Below are 12,848 nucleotides of genomic sequence, written 5' to 3'. Positions count from 1 at the left end.
GTGCTGACAGCTCAGAGCCTGGAGCCTGCTTCCGATTCTGTGTCTCCCTCTCTCTGTGACCCTCCCCCGTTCATGCTCTGTCTCTCTCTGTCTCAAAAATAAATAAAAACGTTTAAAAAAAATTTAAAAAAAAAAATTGAGTTTAACTACATATATACCTGGGAAGAAAAAAAAAAAAGACAAGTAAATTTTGCTGCTTCTTGGCAAGGTTGCTCTAGAATAATCTGATGCCATGGCACAATCACAATTTTATTAAGATGAGAAAATTGCTACAATTCAGTTCTAAGTGCCATGTTTGGATCCTAACAAAAGAGCCTGTGCCAAACAAATGACCAGAAGGGCAATTCTGATTAAAACTATTATTTCACTACAAAAATGAGTTGTGACTGAGAAGAACTGTTCTACCATTTATATATAATACTTTTACGTGTGTACACATACATACACACACACACACACACAATACTTTCTTGGCTACAAATTTAATAAGTGTTCAGAAAAATATCCCAAAGACACTAAATCGGGGCAAGAGAATTATTTCCAAGATTTTGGGTAGGACCATATTTTATTTCTAAAACTTCAGATAGATATCTATGCCTATTAAATGAGCCTGTAAGAACCCCAGGTCTCCCTCCAGCTACCAGCCCTCCTCCCTCCTGTCTTGAATAGTTCAAGTCACCATTCCCCAACTGAATCTACAGTAAATTCCTATCAACCTTCTTTCAGTTCTACAAGCACACTGGGCTCTCAGTACACAACACCAAGGTCAGCCCCATCTTCCCTCCTCCTACAGTTCCTGCTTGCTCATCTACTAGGGTAAGCGCCCCTAAGTACACAACACCTCTGGACCTGCCACTTTATTAACTGTTTAATGATCGCTCTCCCCGGCTGATTGAAAGTCATGTGGCCAATGATCTTACGTGTCTTGCTTACCGTAGTGTATCCCCACTCCCTGGCACAGTGCCTAGTGAAGAGCCGGAAGCTCAGTGAATATTTATTGAATGTATGAAAGACTTCTCGGTTGCTCAGCCAAAATTATTGCCCATAACCAGAATGTAAACTTTCAAGGCCAGAGACTACCTAATACTTGGTGCAGGCCTGGCTCTATCCCTGGCATAGAGATGGAACTCAAGAAATGACTGATAGTTCAATAAAAGATAACAATTCAATGACCTAAACAATTTTTGATTTTAAAAAGTAACTTTTAGGGCTTTAATATTAAGCTAAAAATATTATTAAATTTGCTTAATGTATCTAATTTCTGTTTTTGAGCTTAAATAAGAAAATATCAAAACCATTTTAATCTAAGTTAGAAGTTTCGTAAGTCACTAGTAGTTTGAGACAATGGTATTGCTTTATTAAATATCATCATCATCATCATCATCATCATCATCATCAAGCACTAGAGTGTTGTTGCAAGAAACAGAAGGAATATTTTGAGAGAAAGATCCCAAGACCCGATTAAGAATTTGGCTACCAGAAGAAAGGGACAGAAAAGAAGGGACATAAAAGGCAAAATGGTGAAAGATAGGATATAGTGAGGGTTAGAAGGAGTTCAGCCTTTTGATCAGTGAGACGCTGTCCTCACCAGCATAGGTGGAAAGCTGTGGATTGGTTAGATTGGGAATGGGAAGACTGAGAACAGAGCCTCAATAAATTGAGTATTTAAATTTAAGAAGCCAATAAAACATCTGATTTGACGTGTCCTTAAGAAAAGTAGTGATAATAAGAATTACAGCAAAGATGGGTCAGCACTAGCAAAGAGTGACAGGTGGAGACAAATATGATCAGTGCTGAGACAAAATAGCAGGTGTATACAGGGAAGGAAGTGCTCTGAAAGCAGAGGGCCAAATGCAGAGGTAAGAAGTTAAACCAGTCAAAGAAATTCTAGAAGCCAAGATCAAAAAAGGTGCTAAGAGAAAGGGCAGGGTACCCTGGCAAAGACATCTAAATGGTCCTAGACTATAAACACTGAACCAAAGATTGGAAACAATTAGGCAGAGTAATCTGACCAGTATAGACAACAGTAGAAATACTACCTCATTGCTAGAACATGCTGTTTCTAATCAATTCTGGCACTGTTACTTAGTGAAGTTCTTCATGAACTCCAAACTTACTTCAAGAGACCCAGCTCCCATCACTGCCCTATGATGCTCTTTTGTAATCTACACAATTGGCCTAGATGTTGAGAATTGCCTATAAAAGTGTTCACACTAATCCCAGCTTCTATGGTCTCAATTTAATCTCAACAATTTTGTCTTTCAACAAGTTGCTTATATCCATCATGTAACTTCATATTGTTTTATTACTTAAACAAAAGGTAAGACCTTTTATTTTTAAAACCTTTTTTTTTTTTTTTTTTTGAGGTCAATTCTTCCCTATTCCAAACACTGTAATTTCTGTTTTCCAAATTACTCACATCAGTGGCTACTGTTTCTGGAAGTTTGGAGGTTAGTATAGGACAAATGTGTTCTTGATACTGTCAGTTTGTAAGAGATTTCTGCTTCTTTTTACTGTATTGAGTTTGCAATATGGCTCCCCAAGTGGCAACAGGTCTTTGTGCCTGCCATATCCCATTGCAACCTTATACCTGCTTTGCTGTCTGATAGCACGTTGGCTCCCTTTCAGCATTACTAAGCATTTTCTCCCATTGAATATCTCTTTCAGATTACTTGCCCTTAGATGTATTATCTTACTGTTTCCTGTGATACTTTCAAATCTTTTTAAGCATCTTTGAGGTACTTCTCTTATTTCGCTATTTGAGATACTTCCCAATTTACTATCACCTATAGAACCGGTGGGCATACTGTTCGTTTCTGATTTTAGGTTTTTAAAGGAAGATGCCAAGGAAAACTAGGGGATATGCCTCCATGAAGCTACATTTTTCATCGTCAGAAGAATGAATTTAAATAAAAGTTGCAAGCCATCACGTTGTCAGTAAAGCTGCACTGTTTACTTAGGACACAAATCGTACGCTCCGTTTTGTGACTAGCTTTAAACAAAAGTTAAAATGATTCTTCAGCGGCTTGTATTTCGTTTAATATGTATACTTGGTTCATTTTCACTCATTCTTTTCTGCGGGATTGAGTTAATGTAGAAGAAAGGACTCTTTTTAAAAAGCAAAAGTAACTTTTTGTTTAAATTTCAAACCTTAAGTACATTTAACATTTTTAAATTCACATGGCTTTGGTTCTCCAGTAATTGTAAAACTGTCGTTGGTTTTACTTAACTCTAAGGCACCTTAACTAAACAGCAATAACCCATTCAAGTATTTTACATTCTACCTCACTGTATTTATGAGAGTTACATTTTTTCCTACTGTGCTGTTTGTAATTTTCTTTTGCCTGTACTCAAAACATATTTTAAAATATAATTTGGCTAGGGAATTTCAGGGTATTTATTTCCTAAATACTGGGCTCACATAAACATAAGACCAGTTTTATATCCTTGCTTATTTAATATCACTCTAGTTTTCTCTAATTTCTTTGGATAGTACCAACTTAAAAGCAACTTAAATAAAATTTCTAAGAATCAAGTCGATGTTATTCAATGTATTTTTAGTTAAATTCTGTTAAATCTTAATTTTCAGAGTATGTTTCTGACTTCAGAATCTTTCAAGGAAACACATTCTAATCCAACTCAGGTAAGTTACGAGTTAAACGTGTACAATTCAGAAAAGAAATATGGCAAGTCACGTATGTGGCTCAGTCTTAGAGTGATGTTTACACAGGGGGTCCTGGCTCTGTCTGCACTATATTATGACCCTTGTCATCGCCTGCCCTGGAGCAGTTACATATGTGTCTACTTCTCCCATTAAGCCAGTCTCTCCTGAAGGGCAGAAGCAATCTGAAACCTTTGTATCTTCAGTGAAGCCTCCCACAGCACTTTGCACAAAGCAGACACACAACACATGTTTGCAAAGCTGTGTCAGAAGAGCAAAGTTCTTGGATCTCCCTTGACATACAACCCCATGAAAAATGAAAGCAAAAGTAACCTAGGTGAATGGGTTGGGGGGCAGGTGCAGGTGGTAGGGTTAAGAATGTTAACAAGCAACCTCAAATGAAAATATTTAAATGTGATCTTGCTTATTAACTCATCACTAATCTACTTGTACAAAAGTCGAGATTTAAAAAAAAAAAAGAAAAAAGAAAGGTAAGTTTTCATCCTTCCCAAATTAGAAGACAGGGAAGCTTCATTATTTGGTTTGAAAGTATTTTCTGAATTATACATGCCCATATGACATAGCCAATATTAATAATTTGTTCTCCTGGTGTTGCCACTACTGAACAATGATGAACAGATCAACAGTACAGGAATTCCCCAACAAAGAGTGACCCATTGTGTAGAAAACAGATCCTAAAACAAGGAACTGTATTTAGTGTATGTTCCTACTTTCTGAATTCTGGCACACCCTTAGTCCCTAGCACCAAAGAGTCAGTCTCTCAGTAAACCTGAAACTAATCTTTCAAAGGCAATGTAATTCAACAAACATTTATTGTGCATCCACTGTATGCAAAGGCAGTAAGAATGAAAATCTGAGGGAAAAAAAGGGCCTGCAAAGGAGACTGAGAAGCAATGATCAGGAAAGAAGGAAAAGATACAGGGGAGAGAGGGGGTGAACGGAACCCAAAAGAGCGAGGTGATTGGTAACCATTCTCAGATGTCACAAAGGGTGGAAAGTTGAGACTCCAGAAGAAAAGACAGAATTCTGTGTAAATGCAAAATACTGGAATCAATGAACAAAATGAAGAACTTGTGGAATCTTCCATGTTTAGAATAATTGTTTTATGAACCTATTCCCCAAGAATAAGTTCCAGTTATACTAATGTTACTACCAATTTCCCTACCATTCAGACTTGAAATTTCTTCCTTTTCCCTCTGATAACTAATGTGACCAGTTACCACGTCCTATCACTCATACCCACATGATTATGGTTGCAGATATGGTAGTATAGGTTGTGTACTGCACAAGAGTGCCACATCTACAGGGAGGAGTGTTCACATTATAGATGCATAGGTTTAATTTTCCAGTAGATGGCAGTCAAGTGTCTTATTGTAATTAAGTAAATATATTACAACAATTTTCTAACACATGGAAGTAAAATGTCTTAAAGACAGGGCATCTTTTTAATTCCCAGAATGCACTGAGCGGGTCAGTGGTAGCTCTGTTCACAATGCTTCCCACCTGTATTCTAGTATTCATTCTGGCTCCAGCCATGACAGATCCAACTCCTATGACATCTTTCAACGGCTTCCACCCTGATCCCTTAATTTCTCCACACCTGAGTCTATCCCATAAATAGCTGAAAAGTTTCCCAAAGAAAAGTTCCACTAGTATAACGTTGCTTTCCCAGAAGCCTTCAGTGGCTCTATGTCATAGTCTCTTCAACCTCATGCTCAAGGCCCTTCATACTATGTCCTTAATCTTCCTTTCCAGTCTAGTCATTCACTACTAACCAAGAGACACCCTACTCCCAGTCACAACTAATTACTGTCTGCCTTCCGTATATCCTGTCCTTTCCTATTTTGCTATCTTTGTCCATGCCATTTCCTCTGCCTGGAATTTTCTCCAAACCCTGTCTTCCTGCTAGAAGTTCTAAATTACATTCAGTAGTATATTTTGGGAAGAGGTTTTGGATGACTAAATACTGTCTTCAGCAAGCATCAAAACAAACCAAACAAAAGCAAAAAAGAAAGTATTCCCCTCCTCGGTTTTTGCAGGTATTCCTGTGAAGTATTGGTACATAACAAACTACTCCAAACTTAGCACTTAAAACAAGGACAATTTTTATCAGACCTCACAAATCTGTGGGCCTGAAATTTGGAAAGAGCTGAGCACTTCTGTTCTCTGCAGTAGTGCAAATAGTCTCTCAGATATTGGTAGTCAGCTGGCAGATGGGCTATCTGGAGGGTCCCCACTTCTCCTGCTTGTCACGGACCTACAAGGTCTTCATTCTTTAGGGCCCAGCTGAAATTCCCCTTCTCCCAAGAATCCTTTCCACGCCCTTGAGTCAGGTTTAATCTCTCATTGCTTCAGATTCTCTAGTACCCTTTTCTTTGTTATAGGACTTTGCCTATTCGTCACCTTACACTAGGTTTTCATTTATGTAAGAAGAAGAGAGAAAAAGGCCAAGGGAATAGTAGAATGCTTTGGCCATATGAATTCTCATTCAAGTTTAAAGAGGAAACAAAATATTCAATGTGACTCGAACTCTGGAGGAATCAAGTACAGGGACTGATCTACATGTAGACAACATATTTTACATATGTGTAGAGTCATGTTTACTCTAAATTATTAGTTTTTGTAATTACTCTGGATTCCAGGAAAGAAACAAAACTGGGTAGAAAAACTGAGTGTCTTGTGTCATCATGCTTAATGATAATTTCTAATATTGCATATATTTTGTCCTCAAAAATGTTCAAAATGGAACTTTCCCTTCCATCAGTAAAATTTATATCCTACAGAAAATACTGCAGAGACACACTAATGGGACTGGGAAATTATACTAATTAAAATCCAATGATTCAAACTATCCAGTTTAAATAACCCATATAAAAAGTATAATTTTGAGCTAGAAAAGACAGAAAAGATGTAGTTCAGACTTATTTTGATGACGAAAATAATGAGGCCCACAAAATGTGACCAGACTAAAAAGAATTCACTCCCTGTAGAAAAACAAACAAAACAAAACCTAAGCTACATAGATCTGTGAAGTAAAACATGTATAGAAACACTGATGGCAAAATGGTCTGTAAGACAGAGAGTGTGTAAATGTCTACTGCCACGAGAAGGGATAAATAAACTATGCTATCTTCATGCACAGAAATACCTTACAACAGCTTAAATGACTGAGAGTTACCATCAACATGGAGGAATTTGACAAACACAACACTATGTAAAGAAAGCAAATTGCAGCAGAAGGCAACAAAAATGACAGCACTTATATAAACTTTTAAAATTAGGAAAACAATACTATATACAGTTTGGAATTATACATAGTATGCGGTATAAGATAATGGCATGTGGATGAGTGGCTACCTCTCTAGGGGTTGAAGGTGTATACAAGCAGCTTCTGTGGTATCCATCCATAATGTTGTTCCTGAACCAAGTGGCGGGGACATGGATGCATGTTGTATTCTACTTTATAACTGTAAAGCTTTATTATCTTATAAGAATATTCCAAGGTAAGGCACCTGGGTGGCTTAGTTGGTTAAGCATCCAACTTCAGCCCAGATCATGATCTCATCATTCTTGAGTTCAGGCCCCACGTTGGGCTCTGTGCTGACCGCTCAGAGTCTGGAGCCTGCTTCTGTTTCTGTGTCTCCCTCTCTCTCTCTGCCCCTGCCCCGCTTGTGCTCCATCTCTGTCTCTCAAAAATAAAATTAATGTAAAAAAACAATTTTTTTAAACAAAAAGAATATTACAAGGTAAAAAAAAAAAAAAAGAGCAAGAGACCCATAAAAACTTCTCTTCCACTTTTGTCTTTTGAGATAGTCACTATAAAAATTCTGCATAAAACAGAGAAATAACAGTTGTACAGTCAACCCCACTGCTGAGGGGTTCAAAACCACTGGGATAGGCTATGATATGAGAGACAGGAAGCAAAGAAGTTTCTGGTTCTCAAAATAACATAACAAAAACAAACAAAAAACCCACATAAGCAAACACATTTTTAAAACAATTTTAAATAAATCACACTCCAGCCCCTTCCCTCAATTTTTGCATGTTAATTTTTTTTTAAATTTTTTAATGTTTCTTTATTTTTCAGAGACAGAGCATGAGCAGGGGAGGGGCAGAGAGAGGGAGACACAGAATCTGAAGACGGCTCCAGGCTCTGAGCTGTCAGCAAAGAGCCCCATGTCAGGCTCGAACTCAAGAGCAGTGAGATCATGACCTGAGCCAAAGTCGATGCTTAACCAATGAAGCCACCCAAGCACCCCGCATGTTAATTTCTAAGAGTGCCTCACAACCCCAAAGCCTTCACTCTGGATGGACCAAAAGGAGGTAAGATCAAACACCACCAAGACCCTGCTGCACCTCCTGGGATGATGGCAGCAGCAGAATCAACAACCTAACTAGGATTCAAGGAGGAAGTACTGTGTAGCAGGCACGGATAGCCTGGAGCTATCTGCATTCTCCGCATTCTCTATTCAATCCGTAGAACGCCCCTACAAGGTGGGGACTCCTATCATGTTCAATTCAGAGAGGCGAAAGGGCTTGCCAAGGCCACACAGCTAGCAAGTGGTGGAGCTGGGAACCTAGCCAGACCCCGACACGTAATCAGTGTTACTCTGCCTTTCTGTCTACCCAAAAGTATAATGATCAGATATCTGTAGATTAACCCATCTTCAAAAAAAGTTACTTCATTTACATCTGGCTGCAAAACATGTTTAATTACTTTAAAGCAGCTTTGCTGTGGTGATTGAAGTATTTCCCCTTCTGCAGCACAGCACAAAGAACTTTATAGATCACTCTCCTACAAAACCACCTGTACTATGTCCACATGGTTGTCAAGGTTAAAAACGAATACAAATAATAACAGAAGCAATTCCAAGGGGGAATTTTTCTTTTGTGGGAGAGGATTAGATGGAAACATTCTAAAAAATGAAAAAGAGGCACCATCTGGAATAATTTTATTTTCTCACATCTTGGATACCTCATAGTGTGCAACAATGTCAAAAATAAAGGATCAAGAGTCCTGAAGTTAAGGAGTTTCAAAATCTCAGAATCTAAGAAGACACCTTGACTACCCAATATAATTGATCATTGCTTATGAAGAGACACCACTCTGGAGTTTCCTTCCTACCTTCTTGCCTTCCTTCCTTCCTACCTTCTTTCTTTCCTTCCTTCCTTCCTTCCTACCTTCTTTCCTTCCTTCCTTCCTACCTTCCCACCTTCCTTCCCACTTCCCTTCCTTCCTTCCTACTTACCTTCCTTCCTTCCTACCTTCCTCCCTCCCTTTCTACTTCCCTTCCTTCCTAACTTCCTTTCTTTTTTTTTAACTAACCACTAACACATTCTTATCATTCTCTCTTAGTACAAGTAATAACTCCTCTCTCAAAGAAAGGCAAAGTTTTACTCATTTAAAACAAAAACTTTTAATGCATATTACTTTGCCACAAAACCGGTCAATATGCAGGTGTTCAGTCAAACTCGTCATTTCTTCTGGGGTGAGTGGGTACCCCGCGATGTGGCAGTACCCAGCAATCCTGGGAAGACTTTCAGCAGCATGTAAGCCAGTGGTCCCCAACTTGTGCTACACAGAATCACCCAGAAACCTACAAGGAATTCTGAGCAGACTAGAACTCTAAATGTCATTGGCCCAACAGCTGGGTCTTCTTTAGTTAAGATAAATAAGGGAATATTTTCTCCATCTTCGGTTGGCAAGGATTACTTGCACAGGACCCACAAAGTGCTTAACCGAAAGGTTAAAATTCAACACTATATGGAAATGTATAATTCAACATTAAAATTAAAAATTTGTTGATCAAGACACTCCCACAGTGTGGGACGCAATAGGGACTAGCACATACACCAAAGAACTATGTAACAGCTACAGCCATCCATCCGCCAGAGGAGTATCAGCCCTCCACAACGAGGACCATCGTCAGAACCTGCATCAGGACAAGCCTCAAGTCAGCCCAAGCCATGGGCTGTTTGATGTGAGACAGTGAATGCCCCTTTTCAGCTAAGCCAGGATCAGCTAGATTTTCTGTCACTTCCTTCATGAACAGTGTTAAACACATTCTGACCAGACCTACTTACACTTTAATTCTCAACTTCTCTGAACACCTTGACGAGCTTGTTTTCGGTCAGTCCTCCACATGCCCTCACTCCTGATTTCATTAAAACCAGAGTCTGAAAAGTTCTAGTAACTCCAAAGTGAAGTGGCCACTTGCCCAGACTCACACATAAATGGTTATCTTTTCATTTTTCAATCATTGTCTTCACCCCCTGGCGTCCTATTTCATACCACCCTCAGTTTAGAGCTCACTGCTTCTCTGCAATCACTTCATATTCTTTTCTCTCTGCTTCACTCATCCCTGATTTCTTCAGTCCCCTGCTCCCAGCCCACGATGCTCTTAACACACGCTACTTACTGAAGCAACATGGTCCCCTTGTTTATTCATTTGTTCATCCAGCACATTCATTCAATGATAAATGTGCTCCAGTCCATGTGTTTCTAACTATCACCGTACCTTGCACCATAATCCCTTTAGCTGTCAATAATCATAAATCCTCCAAAATTCTACATTCCTAAATTTTAAGTTTTAATAGGTCACAGGAGTCTGCCTTACACTGGTGGCACCAGAACAGCAACATTACACGCACTGTGAGCCAACACATTTTTATTTTTCATTGTTTAATTTTAAAAGTTGCTTCTTATTTTGTACTGCTCCAATAAAAAAATTTTTTTTCCTAAAGTTTTTCTGCAAAACTCTTCCTTTACTTTTAATAGGCTTGGAAACCATTTTGGAGTTTGCTTGCCAACGTAAAAGGCTTTTCCTTAAGTCTGGCATAGGCTGGACGGCAGTTAGAGGCATGGAGAGAAGGCAGACAGATTTTTCTCCTTTTGCACACTGATTAAAAAAAGTGTCACCAGATGTGAAAAGGAAAATTTAGACTCTCAATTCTGAAATTTAATCTAGCAATAAAGAAGCACCAAATTCTTAAGACACAGTGTACTTCAACTATCTGCCATAACACCATTTCCTCCCTCAAATGTGCTCTTGATTACAGAGTGCCTGCAACATTTTTTACTCTGGTTAACAAGGTTTATTTTTCCTCCAGTGAGTGCTATTGGGGAGGAAAATACCGGATTTCTTTGCTTTAAGAGGAGCTGGTGGTGGTCAGATAAGTGAGGAACTAAGTAAGAGTTTACATTTGATTAATAAAGAGACTTTGTTTTACTGGTGACATTCCTCACAGAGTTTTTAAAAAAAGACTCAAGTACCTGTGTTTAATCCCCATCTACACATTAACAGATGCACATGCTACCCTGAACTTAGCAGAAGAACAGAGAGGACACAGCAGGTCAGGCCTTAGAGACATACTAAAGACTTGGGATTTTATTTTGAGAGTGATCTGAAGCCATGGAAGGGTTTTAAACACAGGAGTGACATGATCTCACTTAAATTAAAAAAAAAAAAAAAAATCACTCCAGGGCCACCTGGGTGGCTCAGTCGCTGAAGCGTCTGACTCTTGAGTTTGGCTCAGGTGAGGATCTCATAGTTTTGTGAGTTCCAGCCCCACATCGGGCTCTGTACAGAGCCTGCTTGGGATTCCTCTCTCCTTCTCTCTCTCTTACCGTCCCCTGCTCGAGCTCTCTTCTCTGTCTCTCTCAAAATAAATAAGTAAACTTAAAAAAAATTTTTTAAAAATCACTCCAGCATCTATGTGGGAAAAAAAGATCATACAAATAGAAAAGAATATTATGCAGCTAATAAATGAGATATCTGTAAGTTAGTGAGCAAAACATAGAATTAAGTTAAAAAGCTAAGATGTAGGATAGTGTATGCAGAGTATTATCCTTTGTGGAAAAAAGTGTATATGCATCACACATGTGCACACACGCACGCGTGCACACAAAGGTGCACACCAGTGTCATATAGATTTCACAAAATTCATGGCTGAAGTAAATTAACATACCCAAGTTGTTCTAAACATATTTAGCAGTATTTTTAATCAGTGAATTGGGTAGTGGTTTCACATTTCAATTTAAATTCATTAAATTAAATTTTAATGAAATTAAATGGAATTTAAATTAAGTTAAAAATTCAGTACCTTAGTCACAGTTAAAGGGCTCCATAGCCACGTGTGCCTAGTGTCTACTTTATTGGACAAAACAGATCTAAACATCTGAAGAAAATACACAGGAAAAGTTAAACCTTTCTTACAGGTTTTCTTCTGAGCTGAGAAATGGGGGGTGGGGGAGGGAGCTTCTACGTCTCATGCTAGGCATTTGGGAATACGTGTGCTGCATGATATTTTTTCACATTACAAACTATCAACTACAGACAGGTGGTGTGGGGTCTGAAGCTTACAGTTTTAGAGCCCTTTTAAAGATGAAGAATACAAAGTTAGGAACACAAAATTAGATACAAATGATAACGCACGCAGAATAAGAAAAATGACCAAAAGTTAAATTGTAAACAACTGAAAATACCACAAACTTCACAAAATCCAGAGGAATACTATCCTCTTTTTTATTAATCAATCATCTGGCACACTTTTCTAACACTTCCTTCCTTAAACTTCTGACTCTGCACATTTTGGCAAATACCAATTTTGTGATACAACGTTCCACACGAAAAAAGGAAGAAGAATTTGGGGTTTCTTCTACTTTGGGTATAGAAATCTTATTGTTTACAAATATATGTTTAAGAAACCTTCTAACTTCACAACTCCTGTCAGGTAAATTTTCAGGACCATTGTCAAATTTGGAGAAACTTCCATACAATTTCTTTTCATATATAAACTGCAAACTTTCAGTTTCTTATGTGGGGAGTACTCCTAAATACTCTTTGAATTGAAGACACTGGTGAACTATAAAGCTCATTATAGACACATATTATCAAGTTTTATGTTATCTTTTTCTGTGTTTGTATTTTGTGGTCAAGTCAGCCAAGCAACACAGCTCTTTCCCCAAGGGATTCATAGGATTCATTCTTCTTCATTAACTGCATTTTCAGACAATTCATCGAGCCTACTTGCTACTTCTGTTCAAAAGTTAGCACTTTTAGAATTACTGCTTTGGGGAGAATCTGATTTTTTTTTGGGGGGGGGTATAATATATTTTTTGCCATCAGAATAATTTCTATTTCATCATTCACCTTTATTGCTTTAA

The 12,848-nt window shown here is 38.2% G+C and overlaps 1 protein-coding gene and 2 long non-coding RNA genes across 4 annotated transcripts in view; 2 read left to right on the top strand and 1 right to left on the bottom strand.

Annotated features, from left to right (window-relative positions):
• The window catches only part of LOC109263740 (uncharacterized), a 204,652-nt gene extending 200,500 nt beyond the window's left edge, over positions 1 to 4,152 (top strand). Inside the window, exon 4 of one of the 2 annotated variants that reach the window (XR_008420618.1) lies at positions 3,590 to 4,152. This is a non-coding gene — a long non-coding RNA (uncharacterized LOC109263740). Of the gene's footprint in view, positions 1 to 726; positions 1,122 to 3,589 lie in introns of those variants that run through there. The other variant, XR_002078362.2, reaches the window with a different exon arrangement.
• Positions 1 to 12,848, bottom strand: part of UMAD1 (UBAP1-MVB12-associated (UMA) domain containing 1) — a 217,288-nt gene that overhangs the window by 108,670 nt on the left and 95,770 nt on the right. The gene's annotated exons all lie outside the window — the stretch shown is intronic.
• Positions 5,070 to 10,425, top strand: LOC128775687 (uncharacterized). The gene is made up of 2 exons (XR_008420619.1): positions 5,070 to 6,226; positions 7,770 to 10,425. It is a non-coding gene; the product is annotated as an uncharacterized LOC128775687 (long non-coding RNA).

This window comes from Panthera pardus, unplaced genomic scaffold, assembly GCF_024362965.1.
Source record: "Panthera pardus isolate Hobbes unplaced genomic scaffold, ASM2436296v1 HiC_scaffold_8, whole genome shotgun sequence".
Classification (NCBI taxonomy): Eukaryota; Metazoa; Chordata; class Mammalia; order Carnivora; family Felidae; genus Panthera; species Panthera pardus.
The sequence above is the reverse complement of the archived record's forward strand: the minus strand, read 5'-3'. Positions and strand labels throughout refer to the sequence as shown.